We start from the raw sequence: 15,123 nt of genomic DNA, 5'->3' as shown, positions 1-15,123 counted from the left end.
CCGCGGCGCGCTCGCCTGCCTGCGCCTATCGGTGGTGTCCAAGTGCCCTCCTGGGAGAAGGGAGGTGGGGTGGCAGTCCTTTCAGTGTAATGGAAGCATTCCCGGGAGAAGAGCCTGAAACGCCACAGTTGGAGTGGCGTCCGTTCTTTGCAGAGTGGGAAAGGGTGCCATCTTTGGTTCGCAGTGGTTATTAAGGGTGAGGATTGGCACCTGTGCCTGGGGGCGGGCCTGCCAGGAACTGGTCGTGGGAGCCATGCAGTCACCCTGTGGGAGTGCTAGGCGAGTAAAAGGCCGGTTTCTCCTCACGTGGTTCTCCTTTTATTAATCACCTTCTTCCTCCAGGAAGTCCACCATGACCTTCTGAGTGAGGTCAGTACCTCTCAGTGTTTTCTGTGCCCTGGGTTTCCTCTGGTACCTCCAGGGTCCGGCCTCATTGGGTGTCCAGTGGCAGAAAGCCCTCTTCGGTGGGGGCACTTCTGTAAGGGAGAAGGGGACAGAGTGTGGGTGGCAGACTCTCACTTCCTGTCCAGTCAGGGCCACTTGCATCCGGTCCCACATTAACAGTGACCTGCGTGAGCACCCACCAGGGGCAGTGTGTCTCCCAAGCAATATCCTAGAGGGTGCGGGAGATGGCGCGTGCTCCACGCTTGCAGTCCGATGGGCTCACGCCTCCCTGCCGCAGCACCGCGGCACTTGAATCAGAGCTGAAGCCCCCTCCTTGGCTCTCAAGGCCCGGAGCCTCTGCCCCTGCCACTCACTCACCTCTGGGGTTCATTTCCTGTTGCTGTTTCCACCACTCACTCTTCTCTGGCCACGTGGGCCCCTTGCTGTTCCTTCCACCTCAGGACTTTTGCACTTGCTGTATCTTCCCAGATACCCCCACTCCAACCCCTCCCCTCCTTCAGACCTCCTTAGTGGAGGGCCTTTCCCTGACCAACCTGTCTCAGATAACACCCTAGATTTTTTTATATTACTTAGCAACACCTGACATTATTTCCATTTTTCAAAATTATTACTATTATTATTTTGTATGTTGTGTGTCTCCCAAACAAGAAGAGAGCAGAGAACTCTATCAGCTTTGCTCACTGCCCACCACCTAGGAGACAGCCTGGCCCATAGTGCTCAATAGACTCGTGAAATGGCTGAATGTACGCGCCAGGCGCTGAGCCGAGGCCTGGGACAGGGCATGAGCAAGCTTGGGCTCTTGTCCTCGAGGAACAAACTGGCCCCAGGCGGGCAACCAGAGTGATGAGTGCTGGGTCTAAATACAGACGTACAGGGAGAACCACGGAGGCGGTCATCCACGGGGCCTGGAATAAGAGCAATGCATGGGTGGAGAAGAAAGGGCCCCGCATTCCAAGCAGGAGCAAAGGCGCCGAGCTGTGAAAATATTCAGCAGGGGCAGGGAGTGGCAGCTGGCCTGGGGCAAGGATGCATGGCAGGTATGGCTGGGACCAGGTAGTGAAAGGAGGGGCTTGTTAGAACCACGATGACCAACTCTAAATTTCAAATCCCTGCCAGGCCAGTGGAGGCATTCGGAGCAAAGATCCTGCTTGGGACCGCAGGAGCGGTGCTGTTAGAGCAGCCCACCCCGGTCCTGCCCGCGGATGGCCTGAGGGTGTCGGGCTGGGGTCCCAGCCGCGGCGGGAGCAGCCTGTTGCGGATCTGAACGCTGCCCTCGATAAGGTCCTTCAGCTCTGCAGGGCTCAAGGAGTCGTGGGCCACATCTTCGCAGCCTTGATCACGAAGAATCCAAGTTGCAAAATGTCCTTATTTTGCAATCTGACTCAAAAGGGTGGGGAGTGGAAAAATTATAGGCAGCAGCCACCGAGGGACCTTGGCTTAATATAACCGGTGACCTGGGAACCGGCAAGAGGCAGAAATAATTTCCCTCTCTCGGACAGCGAGACCGCGAGGACCTCACTGCTGACTCAAAATAAAGACTTTCCTCCAAGCAGGGGGGAGTACTTGTGTGTTTATGGAGGCCACAAGATTCTCTTCCTCTCCCTTCCTCCCTTGTTACTCTGCCCCCCCCCCGGGGGGCATCTTTTTGCTGTCTTTCTCTTTTCCCACTTGCTCCACCCCCTACCTCCCTGCCCCTTCCTTCCTCCCTCTCTCTTCCTTCAGCTTAAGCACGAGCACGTATATAAACCTGTTGAGGATAACCTTTTTTTGGTTTGTTTGTTTGTTTGTTTAAAGATTTGTTTGTTTGTTTAAAGATTTATTTATTTATTTGAAAAAGTTATAGAGAGGCAGAGGCAGAGAGAGATCGATCTTCCTTCTGCTCCCCAAATGGCCACAATGGCTGGAGCTGGACCTATTGGAGGCCAAGAGCCAGGAGCTTCTCCTGGGTCTCCCACGCAGGTGCAGGGACCCAAGCACTTGGACCATCTTCTACTGCTTTTCCACGAGCATTAGCAGGAAGCTGGGTTGGAAGTGGAGCAGCCAGAACTCCAACCAGCACCTACGTGGGAAGCTGGCACCACAGGTGGAGGCTTAACCTACTACGCCCTAGCGCTGGTCCCAAGGATAACCTTTAAACACTTTATTTATTTGAAGACAGACACACAGAGACAGAGATCTCCCACCCAGTGGTTCATTCCCCAAATACCCACAACAGCCAGGGCTGGGTCCAGCCAAAGCCAGAAGCCTGGAATTCAATCCAGATCTCCCACATCATGGCAGGGACTCACATACTTGAGCCATCGTCTGCTGCCTCCAAGAGGTATTAGCAAGAAGCTGGATCAGTAACAGAGCCAGGACTCAAATCCAGGCAACTCTGGGATGCTGGCGTCCCCAGTGGCATCTTAATCCCTGCACCAAATAAGCACACACACACACACACACCCCCAGTTGTTCCTGGCAGGACCTGAGAAGAGGGGTGGGCGCAATTCCCCTTACAAGTTTCCAAAACATGGCATTGTGCAGAGGTTCTGTCCAGAGGCGGGGACCTTGCACAGGAGAGGGATAAAAAGAAGGGTAGCCCGGCTCTGATGAGAGCTTTGGGTGATGCAGCAGGTGACTGTTGACCTTTGTCCCTTGTTCTCCTCCTACTGCATTCAACCTCTGGCCTTTGATGGTCAGAGCAAATGGAGAGGAAGCTACCCCTCATGTGAGCAGACCAAAGAAAGCAGCCCAGGGCACCAAGGCACCAGGAGACTTCCTCAGACCCAGTCCCACTACCCTGACCCCGGCATTCGGCTCTCTCCCCAGATGACAGCTTTCAGGACCCGTTACTTCCACGTCCTGGGGTCTGTGCCCACAGCTCGGGTCCTGTGCTCGCCCTGTTGCCCAGCGCCGGGCCCCCACACAAGTCCTCCCTTATGGTATCTCCCCAGACCTGGCCTCCCAGGACCTCTGCGGACACATTCCCAGGTGTCCCTTCTGACAAGGTCTGTGAGCATGAAGGGCAGGTATTTCATGCACTGATTAAGGCATCCCATACCAGCAGAGTGCCTGCTTCAGGTTCTGGCTCGTCTGATTCCGATCCAGCTTCCTGCTAATGCTCACCTTGGAAGGCAGCAGGTGATGGCTCCAAGTTTCTGGGTCCCTGTCACCCATGTGGGAGACACAGGTTAGGTTTCAGCTCCAGGACTCAACCTGGCCTAGGCCTTGCTGTTGCAGGCATTTGGGGAGTGAGTGCTGAGCCCTGGGCCAGAGGCTTGGCAGATGCTGGGGTCGGGTGGGGAAGGGTAGATGTACACATACGTGAGTCCTGCTCTCAGACCATGTGCGACTTAGGAGGCCAAATATCTGGGAAGCCCCAGCACTGGTGGCCAGGGGCAGTGCATGAGGAGAGAGGGATGTTGAGCTGGGGGTGAGGGCAGGAAGCTCTGACCATAGAACCAGCCGTGAAACAGGATATGGACGGCATCCAGCCTGGGCAAAGTTCCTGCCTAAGCCCTCATCTCCATGTAAGAAGGGGCAGCTACCTTCCTCACCTGTGCTCGGACAACAGCCTCTACCCCTCCCGCTTCATCCCTACCCTTGCAGGAGACAGACTGCTTCACCCTCAAGATAGAGACCCCAAGAGGGTGACCAAAGGGTTGATTGGGTTTCTAGGATGCAGAAGCTATGCAGGTGATGGAGCAGAGGGCCTTGGGCAAGGTCCAGGACTGAGTGGAGGACGCCCGGCCACTCCAGCAGTTGTGTGGTTCAGGGCAAATCAGTTCCCTCCTCATCTCTCAACAACGGAGTTGGACACCTTGGTTTCCTTCCTTTTCTCTTTTCCTCTCTCCTCCCCTCCCACTCCCCTCCTCTCTTTCTCTTTTTCACATCTTTCTGATTTATTTATTTATTTATTTATTTGAAAGGCAGAGTTAGGTAGAGAGAGAGACAGAAAGAGAGAGCTAGCTTCCATGTCCTGGTTCACTCTCCAAATGGCTGGATCAGAGAGGGCTGGGCCAGGCTGGAGCCTGGAGCCTGGAGCTGGCTGCAAGGGCCCAAGCACTTGGACCATCCTCCACTGCCTTCCCAGGCGCATTAGCTGGGGGCTGGATGGGAAGTGGAGCAGCCAGGACTCAAATCGGTGCCTGCATGGAATGCTGGCATCGAAGGCGCTGGACCTGGTTTCTTTTTCATTTTATTTTTTATTGTGGTAAAATATACATAACAAAAATGTGATGGCTCATTTTATTTGTCAATTTGGCTGGGGCACAGGTGCCCAGGTTATTCTAGGAGTCTAGCCTTATCTGATTGCTTGAAGCCCTGAACAGGATAAATGGGCTAAATGAGAAAAGCTTGCTCTCTTTACTCAACTATCTCCAGCTGGAACGTCGCCTTCTCCTGCTGTGGGGCTTTGACTAGAACTGGCACTCACCCCATCTGGCTCTCCTAAGTCGCAGATCTTGGGACTCGGTGTGGATCTGTGTCATCAGGTCTTCTGGGTCTCTAGCTTGGTAAATTCAGATGGGGACTGGGACTTCTCAGCATCTGTGGTCACATGAGCCTTCTTTTTAATATTTATTTTATTTATTTGAAAGGCAGAATTACAGAGAGAGGGAGGGAAAGAGATCTTCCATCCCCTGGTTCACTCCCCAAATAGCTGCTATAGCCAGGGATGGGCCAAGCTGAAGCCGGGAGCCAGGAGCTTCTTCTGGGTCTCCCACGTGGGTGCAGGAGCCAAGCTCTTGGGCCATCTTCTGCTTTCCCAGGCATATTATCAGGGAGCTGGATCAGAAGTGGAGCTGCTGGGACTTGAACTGGTGACCATGTGGGATGCCAGCATTGCAGGCAGCAGCTTAACCCGTTACGCCACAACACTGGCCCCAAACCAATTTTTATAATGCATTTTTATTTGTTCCTCCTGTTGATTCTATGTCTCTGCAGAACCCCAACTAATCAATAATTTTTTGTCCTTTTGTATCTGACTTATCTCACTTAGCATGTCTTCAGGGTTCATACAGGTTGTCACATGTATCAAAATTTTCTCTTTTTTTAATTTATTTTATTTATTTTTTTGACAGGCAGAGTGGACAGTGAGAGAGAGAGAGAGAGAAAGAAAGATCTTCCTTTTGCCGTTGGTTCACCCTCCAATGGCCCCCGCGGCCAGCGCGCTGCGGCTGGTGCACTGCGCTGATCCGATGGCAGGAGCCAGGTACTTATCCTGGTCTCCCATGGGATGCAGGGCCCAAGCACTCAGGCCATCCTCCACTGCACTCCCTGGTCACAGCAGAGAGCTGGCCTGGAAGAGGGGCAACTGGGACAGAATCCGGCGCCCCGACCGGGACTAGAACCCGGTGTGCCGGCGCCGCTAGGCGGAGGATTAGCCTAGTGAGCCGCGGCGCTGGCCCATTTTCTTCTTTTTTTGAAAAAAAGTGTTTTATTGACTTAAAAAGCAGAGTTGACAGAGAGAGAGAAGGAGAGACAGAGAGAGAAAGAGAGCTATCTGCTGGCTCACTCCCCAAATGGCTGAAACAGCCCGAGCTGGACCAGGCCAAAGCCAGAAGCCCAGAACACAATCCAGGTCTCCCACGCGGCCGGCAGAAACCTAAGTAGTGGAGCCATCACTTAGTGCCTCTCCATGGGCACATTAGCTGGAAGCAGGAATCTGAAGTGGAGCTGGAACTTAAACCCAGGCACTTCGGTAGGGGCTGCAGGTGCCCCGAGCAGCGTCTTAACTGCCGCACTGAACACCCACCTCTTGATGAAATGCACTGGGGCTGCTGCTGCTTCTCCCCTGATGATTGTGAATTTTCCTGCTGTAGACCTGAGTATACAAATAACTCTTTTTGAGTCACTGCTTGCAAGTCTGTTTTGTAAATCCTCAGAAGTGACACTGCTGAGCCAAATGGTCACTCTGTGTTTGATTTTCTTCTTCTTCTTTTTGAGGACCCACTGTAGTCTTAGCTGCAGCAGCTCCCGCCTTTCACAATGCCACCGCCAGTGCAGTGTTCCATTTCTCTGCATCCTCGCTAACGCTTGTCACTTGATTTTCCTCTAGCAGAAGCCACACTAACGGGTGTGAGGTGGATCTCTATAATTTTTGTTTGCATTTCCAAAATGGCTATGATATTGAGCATCTTTTCATGTGCTTATGGCCATTTGTATATGTTTGGAGAAATATCTATTCAGATCTTTCCCCCATTTTTAAAAATTGGGTTGTTTGCTTTTGGTTGTTGATGTTAAGAGTTCTCTATAATTGTAGATGTTAATCGCTTCTAGATACATGTAATTTGAAAAGATTTTCTTATTCCATGGGTTGCCTTTTTACTCTGTGGATAGTCTCAAACCCCTCATCCATGAAAGTTTTAAATTTTGGTGAACTTAGCCGGCGCCGTGGCTCAATAGGCTAATCCTCCACCTTGCGGCGCCGGCACACCGGGTTCTAGTCCCGGTCGGGGCGCCGGATTCTGTCCCGGTTGCCCCTCTTCCAGGCCAGCTCTCTGCTATGGCCAGGGAGTGCAGTGGAGGATGGCCCAGGTGCTTGGGCCCTGCACCCCATGGGAGACCAGGAAAAGCACCTGGATCCTGGCTCCTGCCATCGGATCAGCGCGGTGCGCCGGCTGCAGCGGTGGCCATTGGAGGGTGAACCAACGGCAAAGGAAGACCTTTCTCTCTGTCTCTCTCTCTCACTGTCCACTCTGCCTGTCAAAAAAAAAAAAAAAAATTTTGGTGAACCCAATTTGTCTACTTTTTATTTTGTCATCCATGCCTTTTGTGTCATAGCAAGAAATCACTGACAAATCCAATATTATGCAGATTTCCCCCTATGTTTTCTCCTAAGAGTTTATGGATTTAGCTCTATTTGAGTTAATTCTTGTATATGGTATTAGGTAAGGGTTCAATATCATTCATTTACATGTGTTTATTCAGTTTTTTCTCTTGATTTCCAAAAATCCTGATCAATTAAGAGTTTTGTTCAGCTTGAAGAAATAGAAGCTATGTAGTGTAGATGCACATGTTTTTATTTCACAAAAAAGTCCACAGCTAAGCTGTCCAGCTGCTATAAAGGCCCCAGAAGGACCTGAACTCATGGCTTCCATTCCAGGTGCACTGGCTGCTGGAACTCCAGCCAATACCTGCAAATTCCAGGCCAGAGGAAGGAAGAAGAAGGGATAAAAGGCGACTCCCTTTAAGGAGTCTAAGTGTTGAACATGACGCTTCCGTGTCATTGGCTAGCAAGGTGGGGAATGTCTGACCCATGGGCCATATAAGGCCCACGAAATCATTTGGTCTGGCCCTGCCAAAGCAGCTCCAGGTGGGACTCGAAATTCAATAAGTCTGTAGCAGGCTAATTTTTAAGTTAATAATTTTGTGTGGCCCTCAAGTAACATAAATATCCAAATGGTCCTTGGCAGGAAAAAGTTTCCCCACCCCTGAGTCTTGGTTGGATAGCTGCAAAGACTTTTATCAGCCACCCCGAAATGAATCAGGACACTCTAGCCAAGAAAGAAGCAGAGAAGGGCTGTTGGCTTCGCTGGCTACCACCCTCTATCACAGGTACCTATACATCTGAAATTCTGTGACAATTTTGCAGAGAAAAAAATGAGAAAATGGTAGCAAATTACTTAGCAAAATGCCTGCTGCTGGCCATGCACTCCCAAAATGTAAGCTATTATTTTTCCTTATATTACTCTCTGATCTCAGAGACAGGGCTGCTACCATACCGGGGCAGAACAGATGGTTCTTTACCTGGTGTGATTAATGGACTGCCCCCAAAATGTCTTCGCAGTGATGCCTCGGGTACACCATTAGCGCCACAAGTGCTCCTCTCTGTAGGCCCTATTCTAAATCTAAGGCCTGGGGCGGGAAGTAGGGGAACAGGCAGCTGTATGGAGCGACACAGACATCCACTCTCAGCCTCTGGGTGGCAAAATCTGCTTGCTGCCTTTTTTTTTTTTTTTTTTTTTTTTTTTTTTTTTTTTGCCTGGCTGCTGTCTGGGATCCAGGCCCCACAGGAGTGGGAGCTCAGGGTCTTGTTGGCAGCTGGGGATGTGCAGGCTAAGGGTGGCCCTGGTGAGGGTGAAAGTGGAAGGAAGAGGGCTGGTGGGCTGCCTCAGTTTGAGTGCAGGCGTGGGGCCACTGAAATGTGGGGACAGGTATGCTTTGCCCCTCCCTGGCCACACCTGAGCACCTAATCAGGCACAGCCCAGCTCATTGCAGTAAAATAGGGAAGGCTGGGAAGACGTGGGATCTGGAACCAGGACGCCCTATCATGTGGGTGGAGGTGCTGCAGAAGCAGAGACTCCTAGCAGGTGCAGCCTGGCCCACAGAGGTTCTGCAGTGTAGCTCAGGGACCAGGAGTCACTCAGAAGTCAGCCTTGAGTGTGTGTCAGAGGCAGCAGCCCCGCAGCACAGGCGGGGCCACAAGAGTCCTCCCTGGAAGACTGTACAGAACCCGCGGTGCCAGGGAGAGGAGTGGGGCTGGGGCGGGGGTCTCATGTCAGAAACCAGGCCATGGTGAGCCCATCTGGGTCGTGCAGTCTCGCAGAGGTGCCCAGGGTCCGTGCTGATGGAGGACACAGGGCTAAAGCTATGTCTTTATCCATTGATATATAGTTCAGCATTTTAACCCTGGTACAATAGAAGTCATGCATTTGTGTCCAAGTGGCAGCCCTGGGCCCAGGGGCAACAGTGTTCCTAGGGCTCCTGCCTTCCCCACAGTCTAAGACCATCAGGATGCCTGGGGGGCAGGGGGCTCCTTACACACACAGAGGATCCCCACGGCAGGGGCCCCAAGGGGACTGTTAGGATTTCTGTCTCAGCTGAATCAGTGCTCTCTCTGGGGCACAGGGGCCTGGGCCCTTGCTGGACACCAAAGGAAGCCACAGGTCAAACTCAGACAAGATTGGCCTGGAGGGCCGGTTTCTGGGGAGAAGGCAGAGAGCGAAACAGGAACTGTGGGATGGAGCCAGCTCCTGGTGGTGTGTGGGGTGCCAAGCCTGGGTCTGAAGTGAGAGGGCTGTTTAGGGAAAGAGCTAGGAGGGCACTGCAGCCCCTTAGCCATGTAGGGTCCATGCCAGACCAAGCCAAAGGCCCAGAGTAAACCCAGGTTCTCTACAGCTAGAGGCACAAGTGGTTACAACCAAGTCCACAAACAGCATGTCGCTGATGGACAATCAGGTGACAGGAATGACATCCAGAAGACTTGCCTCCAACGAGACCTGTGGAAAGACGATCTCCTGGGATTCAGGGGCTCCTGTTTCCTCCCAAAGCTGTGCCCTTAGCAGGCTGTGTGACCTCAGGTGTGTCACTGCCCCTCTCTGGGCCACATTTCCTCCACTGTGCAATATAGGCTTGCGGCCTGCCAGGATCCTGGGTAGAGCATCTGTTTCCAGAAGTCAAGGAACAGGCAAGGGCCACTCGGAGGAGCTCCTGGTGGGATTTAGCTCCGACATCTGGGAAGACTTTCCTATCCCTCTCACTCTTGAGAATTCTCACTGCAGAAAATGCAATAGGGAAAAACGTCATTTGCATGTTTACTTGACCCCACGATGCTCTGATCCCAGACACACACCAAATCCAGAAGCCAGATGCAGAATTATCATGAAGCTGAAGAAACTTCAGGGTACTCGCATGGGCCTCTTCCAAGACCATGGAGAGGCCCAGGCCATGTGTACACACTCTTCTCCTTGAAGGGGCAGTATCAGCTTTTTGTTACTAGAACAAAATGCCAAAGGCCAGCTAGTTTATAAAGGAAAGGGGTTTGTTCTGGCTCATAGCATGCAGGTACAAGGCACAGGGACCTCATCTGTGATGCCCTTCTAGCTGGCAGAGCCCTGAGGTGGCACAGGGCTTCCCGGGCAACACATGGCAAGAGACAGGGAGGATGGGTGTGGAGGGCTGCCTCCCTCCATCTGCTTATCAACCACTGGAATTCAACCATGGGGCTCCAGCACAATGACCCTGCTTAATCCCCATCACCTCCCAAAGGCCCCGTCTTCAAACATCACGGTCAGATTAAATGTCCACCCCCTTAAAACTTCACAATGGGGATTAATTTTCAGCACACCAAGCCTGGGTTTCATGCAAACCATATCCAAATCGTAGCTGAGGGTATTCTAAATTATATAAGTGTCAATCACCACACAACCTAGCACTGGCCCTGCCAGGTGCCCAGGATTTGGAGCCATTATTATGATGACAAAAGAGGACTAGGAACAGCAACCTTTCCACTCAGCAGTCACAGAGAGCTCCCCCTTGGTGCTGACTGGTGCTTATTAACTTAAAGTTTATAAACATAGGGGCTAGCATTGTGGGGGTTCGGCCACCACCTGCAATGCTGGCATCCCATATGAGTGCCCATTCAAGTCTCAGCTGCTCCATCTCTGATCCAGCTCCTGCAAATATACCTGGGAAAGCAGCAGAAGATGGCCCAAATCCTTAGGCTCCTGCCATCCATGTGGGAGACACAGATGAAGTGCCAGTCCCCTGTCTTTGGCCTAGCCTAGACTTGGCTGCATTTAGAGAGTCAATTACTGGATAGGACAGAAGATTCTCTCTCTCTCTCTCTCTTTCTCTCTCTCTCTCTCTCTCTCTCTCTCTGCCCCACCTCCTTTCTCTGTAGCTCCGCCTTTTAAATAAACAAATAAATATTTTAAAAACATGGTGATGATAACACTCAATATACCTACTCACTTGTACTTTCATTATCCCAGTCAGTCCTCCCCAGAACCCGTGAGAAGGGCAGGACAGGTCCTACCACTTCTGACTTAAAGAAGTCAAAACTGAGGCTTAGAGAAGCCAACAGGCCTGCTCAGGTTTGCAAGACTGGCTGAAGACAGAAGCAGGACTCAAACTCAGGACCTTCTTAGGACCAGCTCAAGACTCATTGCTCTCCCGATTCACAGCCAAGCACAGTCACACCAAAGCATCGTGTAGACAGCATCACCCCTGGGCTTCTGGAGATGCATAGAGTGGCTGCTTCAGGCACATACTTCTCCATTCTGGCTCTGGGCACCAAGGAGGCCCAGGTGGACATAGCACACAGAGCACAGACTGGAATCCCAGGGCCACAATGTCCAGGAACTCTGGGAAGAGGAAAAGTTTTCCCACTTTCCCTTATTTTCTCTTTGAACTTGCCCTTCTGCTCCCAACAAGTTATTTGGAACAGCTATGTTTATACCAAATATATAAACAGACATGCTCAATCATGATATAACTCATTTGGCCATAATCTCTCTACAATGTCCAGGATGGAAACAAGTAGAGTTGTTTTTTTTTAATATTTATTTGCATTTATTTTGAAGAAAGAGTTACAGAGAGAGAGAGAGACAGAGAGACAGAGAAAGCTTCCATCTGCTGGTTCACTCCCCAGATGGCCACAGTGCAGCTTCATCTGGGTCACCCACATAGGTGGAAAGAGTGCAAGTACTGGGGCCATCTTCCACTGCTTTTCCAGATGCATTATCAGGGAGCTGGATTGGAAGTGGAGCAGCCAGGATTCAAACTGGTGCCTATAGGGGATGCCAGAGTCACAGGCGGCAGTTTAACCTGCTGTGTTGCAATGCTAGCCCCTAGAAAGTGGGGCTTTAGGGGCACCACCAACACACACACACACACACACCCCAAAAAGTACATGGATGGGGCCAATGCTGTGACATAGTGGGTAAAGCCACCACCTGCACCCATATGGGTGCCAGTTCAAGACCCAGCTGATCCACTTCCAATCCAGCTATCTGCTATGGCCTGGGCAAGTAGCAGAAGATGGCCCAAGTCCTTGGGCCCCTGCAACCACATGGGAGACTTAGAAGAAACTCCTGGCTCCTGGCTTTGGATCGGCCCAGCTCCAGCCAGAGTGATCATTTGGGGAGTGAACCAGCAGATAGAAGATCTCTCTCTCTCTGCCTCTGCCTCTCTGTAACTCTTCTTTCCAAATCAATCAATCAATCAATCAATAAAACTTTTTTTAAAAAAAGTACATGGACAATGAAATTAAAGCTAACTTTAAGTTTATGCAAAAAAATTGAAATTCATGTATACAAGGAGTCATGGAAAAAGTGTATTATGAAAAAAGCTATGCATGGATTCCAACAAAATTTTGCAACAAAATAAACTTATCTTTTGTGTTTAAGATTTATTTATTTGCTTAAAAAGCAGAGCAACAGCCGGCGCTGCGGCTCACTAGGCTAATCCTCCGCCTTGCGGTGCCGGCACACCGGGTTCTAGTCCCGGTATGGGCGCCAGATTCTGTCCCGGTTGCCCCTCTTCCAGGCCAGCTCTCTGCTGTGGCCAGGGAGGGCAGTGGAGGATGGCCCAAGTACTTGGGCCCTGCACCCCATGGAAGACCAGGAGAAGCACCTGGCTCCTGCCATCGGATCAGCGCAGTGTGCCAGCCGCGGCGGCCATTGGAGGGTGAACCAACGGCAAAGGAAGACCTTTCTCTCTGTCTTTCTCTCTCACTGTCCACTCTGCCTGTCAAAAAAAAAAAAAAAAAAAGGCAGAGCAACAGAGTGAGACAGACAGACAGACAGATCTTCTGTCTGCAGGTTCACTCTCCAAATGATCACAACAGCCAGGGCTGGGCAGACTGAAGCCAGAGGCCTGGAACTCCATCCAGTCTCCTACATGGTGGCAGGGGTCTAGGCACTTGATCTATCTTCCACTGTTCTCCTAGGCAGCTTAGGAGGAAGCTGGGACTCAAACTGGCCCTCTGATGTAGGGTGGTGGTGTCACGAGTAGTGTCTTAACCCATGGCACCGCAACGCTGGCCCCTAAACGCGTCTTTTGATTTCATTGTCCATGAACTTTCTGAAGCACCTTTGTGGAAGCCTACATGCACGCACAAGCACACCTGTTCAAGAATACACACACCTCCCTGTGACACCTCCAATCTGTCAAAGCCACAGCTATGTGAAAGACGCAGGTTCCATTCCCACCCCAGATCTGAGCCAGATTTTTAGACTTTGTTTTTGCCTCCTGAAACAACCCCATCCAGGAAACCTCAGGACCAAACCTAACAACCAAAACAACCAAGAAGGAAAACAGCTGCAGGCTGCGTTGCCCAGAGATCCCTGTGGTGGCTTTATCCTAATAAGGCCACCTGAGATCCAGCATAAATAGGACGAAGACTCACCAGAGAAACCGTGCAGTGGGCCCTCCAGGGCAGAGTTCCAAACCCTGGGAGACGATCAAGGAGCAGGTGGAGGAAGCATGGCCATACTTTGGACCTTACCTCAGAGGGTGTTGTCTAAGTTCTCAATCTAGATCACCCCAGGGGACTGAGATTCCTTGGATGCCAGCCTTGAATGTTCCCACAACTTTCTGGCCTTGAAAAAGAGCCTCTCTTTCTGTTCCCTGTGATTGGGCAAAAACGGGCTCCCCTCCAACCTTCCTGATTGCTGGACTCCAGCCATGCCCTCCCCCTTCTCTTCTGCGTCCTGACCAGACCATCCTCGGTGGATCGGCCCGAGCCCTGGATCTTCCACAATGAGACAGAGTTCGCCTCTTTTGAGATGTCCCAGCCAGTTTTTGGGATTGGTGTCGGAGGACATACAGGAGAGCTCAAGTATAGTTAGCTATACTGAATTCAGTCAGCCCCTGCCCTTGGCCTCTCTTGGATCACTAAAGGTGGCAGAAGCCGGCGCCATGATGTGTGGATGCTCAAGCAGCACCGTGGAGACATCCACAGAGTGATGAACTGAGGCCTTCTGCTAACAGCTGGCATGAACTGACCATCACGTGAGAGCCAGTCATGCCTCAGATGACCACATCTCTGGATGATGTCTTGATCCTGCAGCCTTAATGGGAGACATCAAGATACAGAATGCTATTCCTCCAGTCACATAGGTGAACTTTTATTCCATAAAGGTACACTTAATGATTGGGGCAGAAGCAATCTCTACCCTTATAGGAATCTCTGCTCTCAACTAAACCCTGCCAAGACTGGGCAAGCACACCCTGTGAGTTCCACAGAGGGTAAAAAGAGTTGAACGAAAAGGCCCTGTAAAAGTAAACCACCAACAACCACAAAAGACCAGGCAAGGAGAGCTTTAAACAGTGAAACAAATCATTGAAAACTAATAATAATAATTATGAAATAAATTTTAGATAGAGGATGCATATCAAAATTTTATTTAGCTTGGTGATGAATCAAGAGAGTGGAGAAGCTGGCTCAATTAAGATATGAAAAAACATTTATATGGACATTAGAGAAATAAACACTGAAGAAGCATTGTAAGTTAGGCACAACTAATGATCTGCAGGGCAATAAACCGTAACTTTTGAGGTTATCTTCTTTAAAGACCATGGCAATGGGGGACTGATGTTGTGGCACAGTGGGTTATGCTGTCGCCTGCAACACCAGCATCCCATATGAATGCCAGTTTGAGTCCTGGCTGCTCTACTTCTGATCCAGCTCCCAATTAGTGCACCTGGGAAAGCAGCAGAAGATGCCACAAGTGTTTGGGCCCTTGCACTCCTCTGGGAAACCAGGATGCAGTTCCTGGCTCCTGGCTTCAACCCGGACCAGTTCCACTATTGCAGCCATCTGGGGAATGAACCAGCAGATGGAAGATCTATTTCTCCCTGTCTCTGCCTTTAAATAAAATAAATGAAACAAGAGACAGAAAATGGATTGGCATTAGCACAGCAGTTAAGGCATGACTTGAGACACCTGCATCCCACATGGGAGTGCCTGGTTCAAGTTCCAGCTCCTAAGTTTCTGATCCAGCGTCTTCCTAA

At 50.9% G+C, this 15,123-nt stretch overlaps 1 long non-coding RNA gene across 1 annotated transcript; it reads right to left on the bottom strand.

The window, feature by feature from the left end:
- Positions 1 to 309: 309 nt before the first annotated feature.
- LOC149128109 (uncharacterized) lies at positions 310 to 13,652 on the bottom strand. Its single transcript, XR_016230397.1, has 2 exons — positions 13,517 to 13,652; positions 310 to 476 (listed from the first exon to the last, which is right to left on the bottom strand). It is a non-coding gene; the product is annotated as an uncharacterized LOC149128109 (long non-coding RNA).
- Positions 13,653 to 15,123: the final 1,471 nt, after the last annotated feature.

Source organism: Oryctolagus cuniculus, chromosome 2, assembly GCF_051225735.1.
Source record: "Oryctolagus cuniculus isolate XC-2025 breed Fujian yellow rabbit chromosome 2, ASM5122573v1, whole genome shotgun sequence".
Taxonomy (NCBI): domain Eukaryota; kingdom Metazoa; phylum Chordata; class Mammalia; order Lagomorpha; family Leporidae; genus Oryctolagus; species Oryctolagus cuniculus.
Note: the sequence above shows the minus strand (reverse complement) of the source record. Positions and strands in the feature narration are given on the sequence as shown.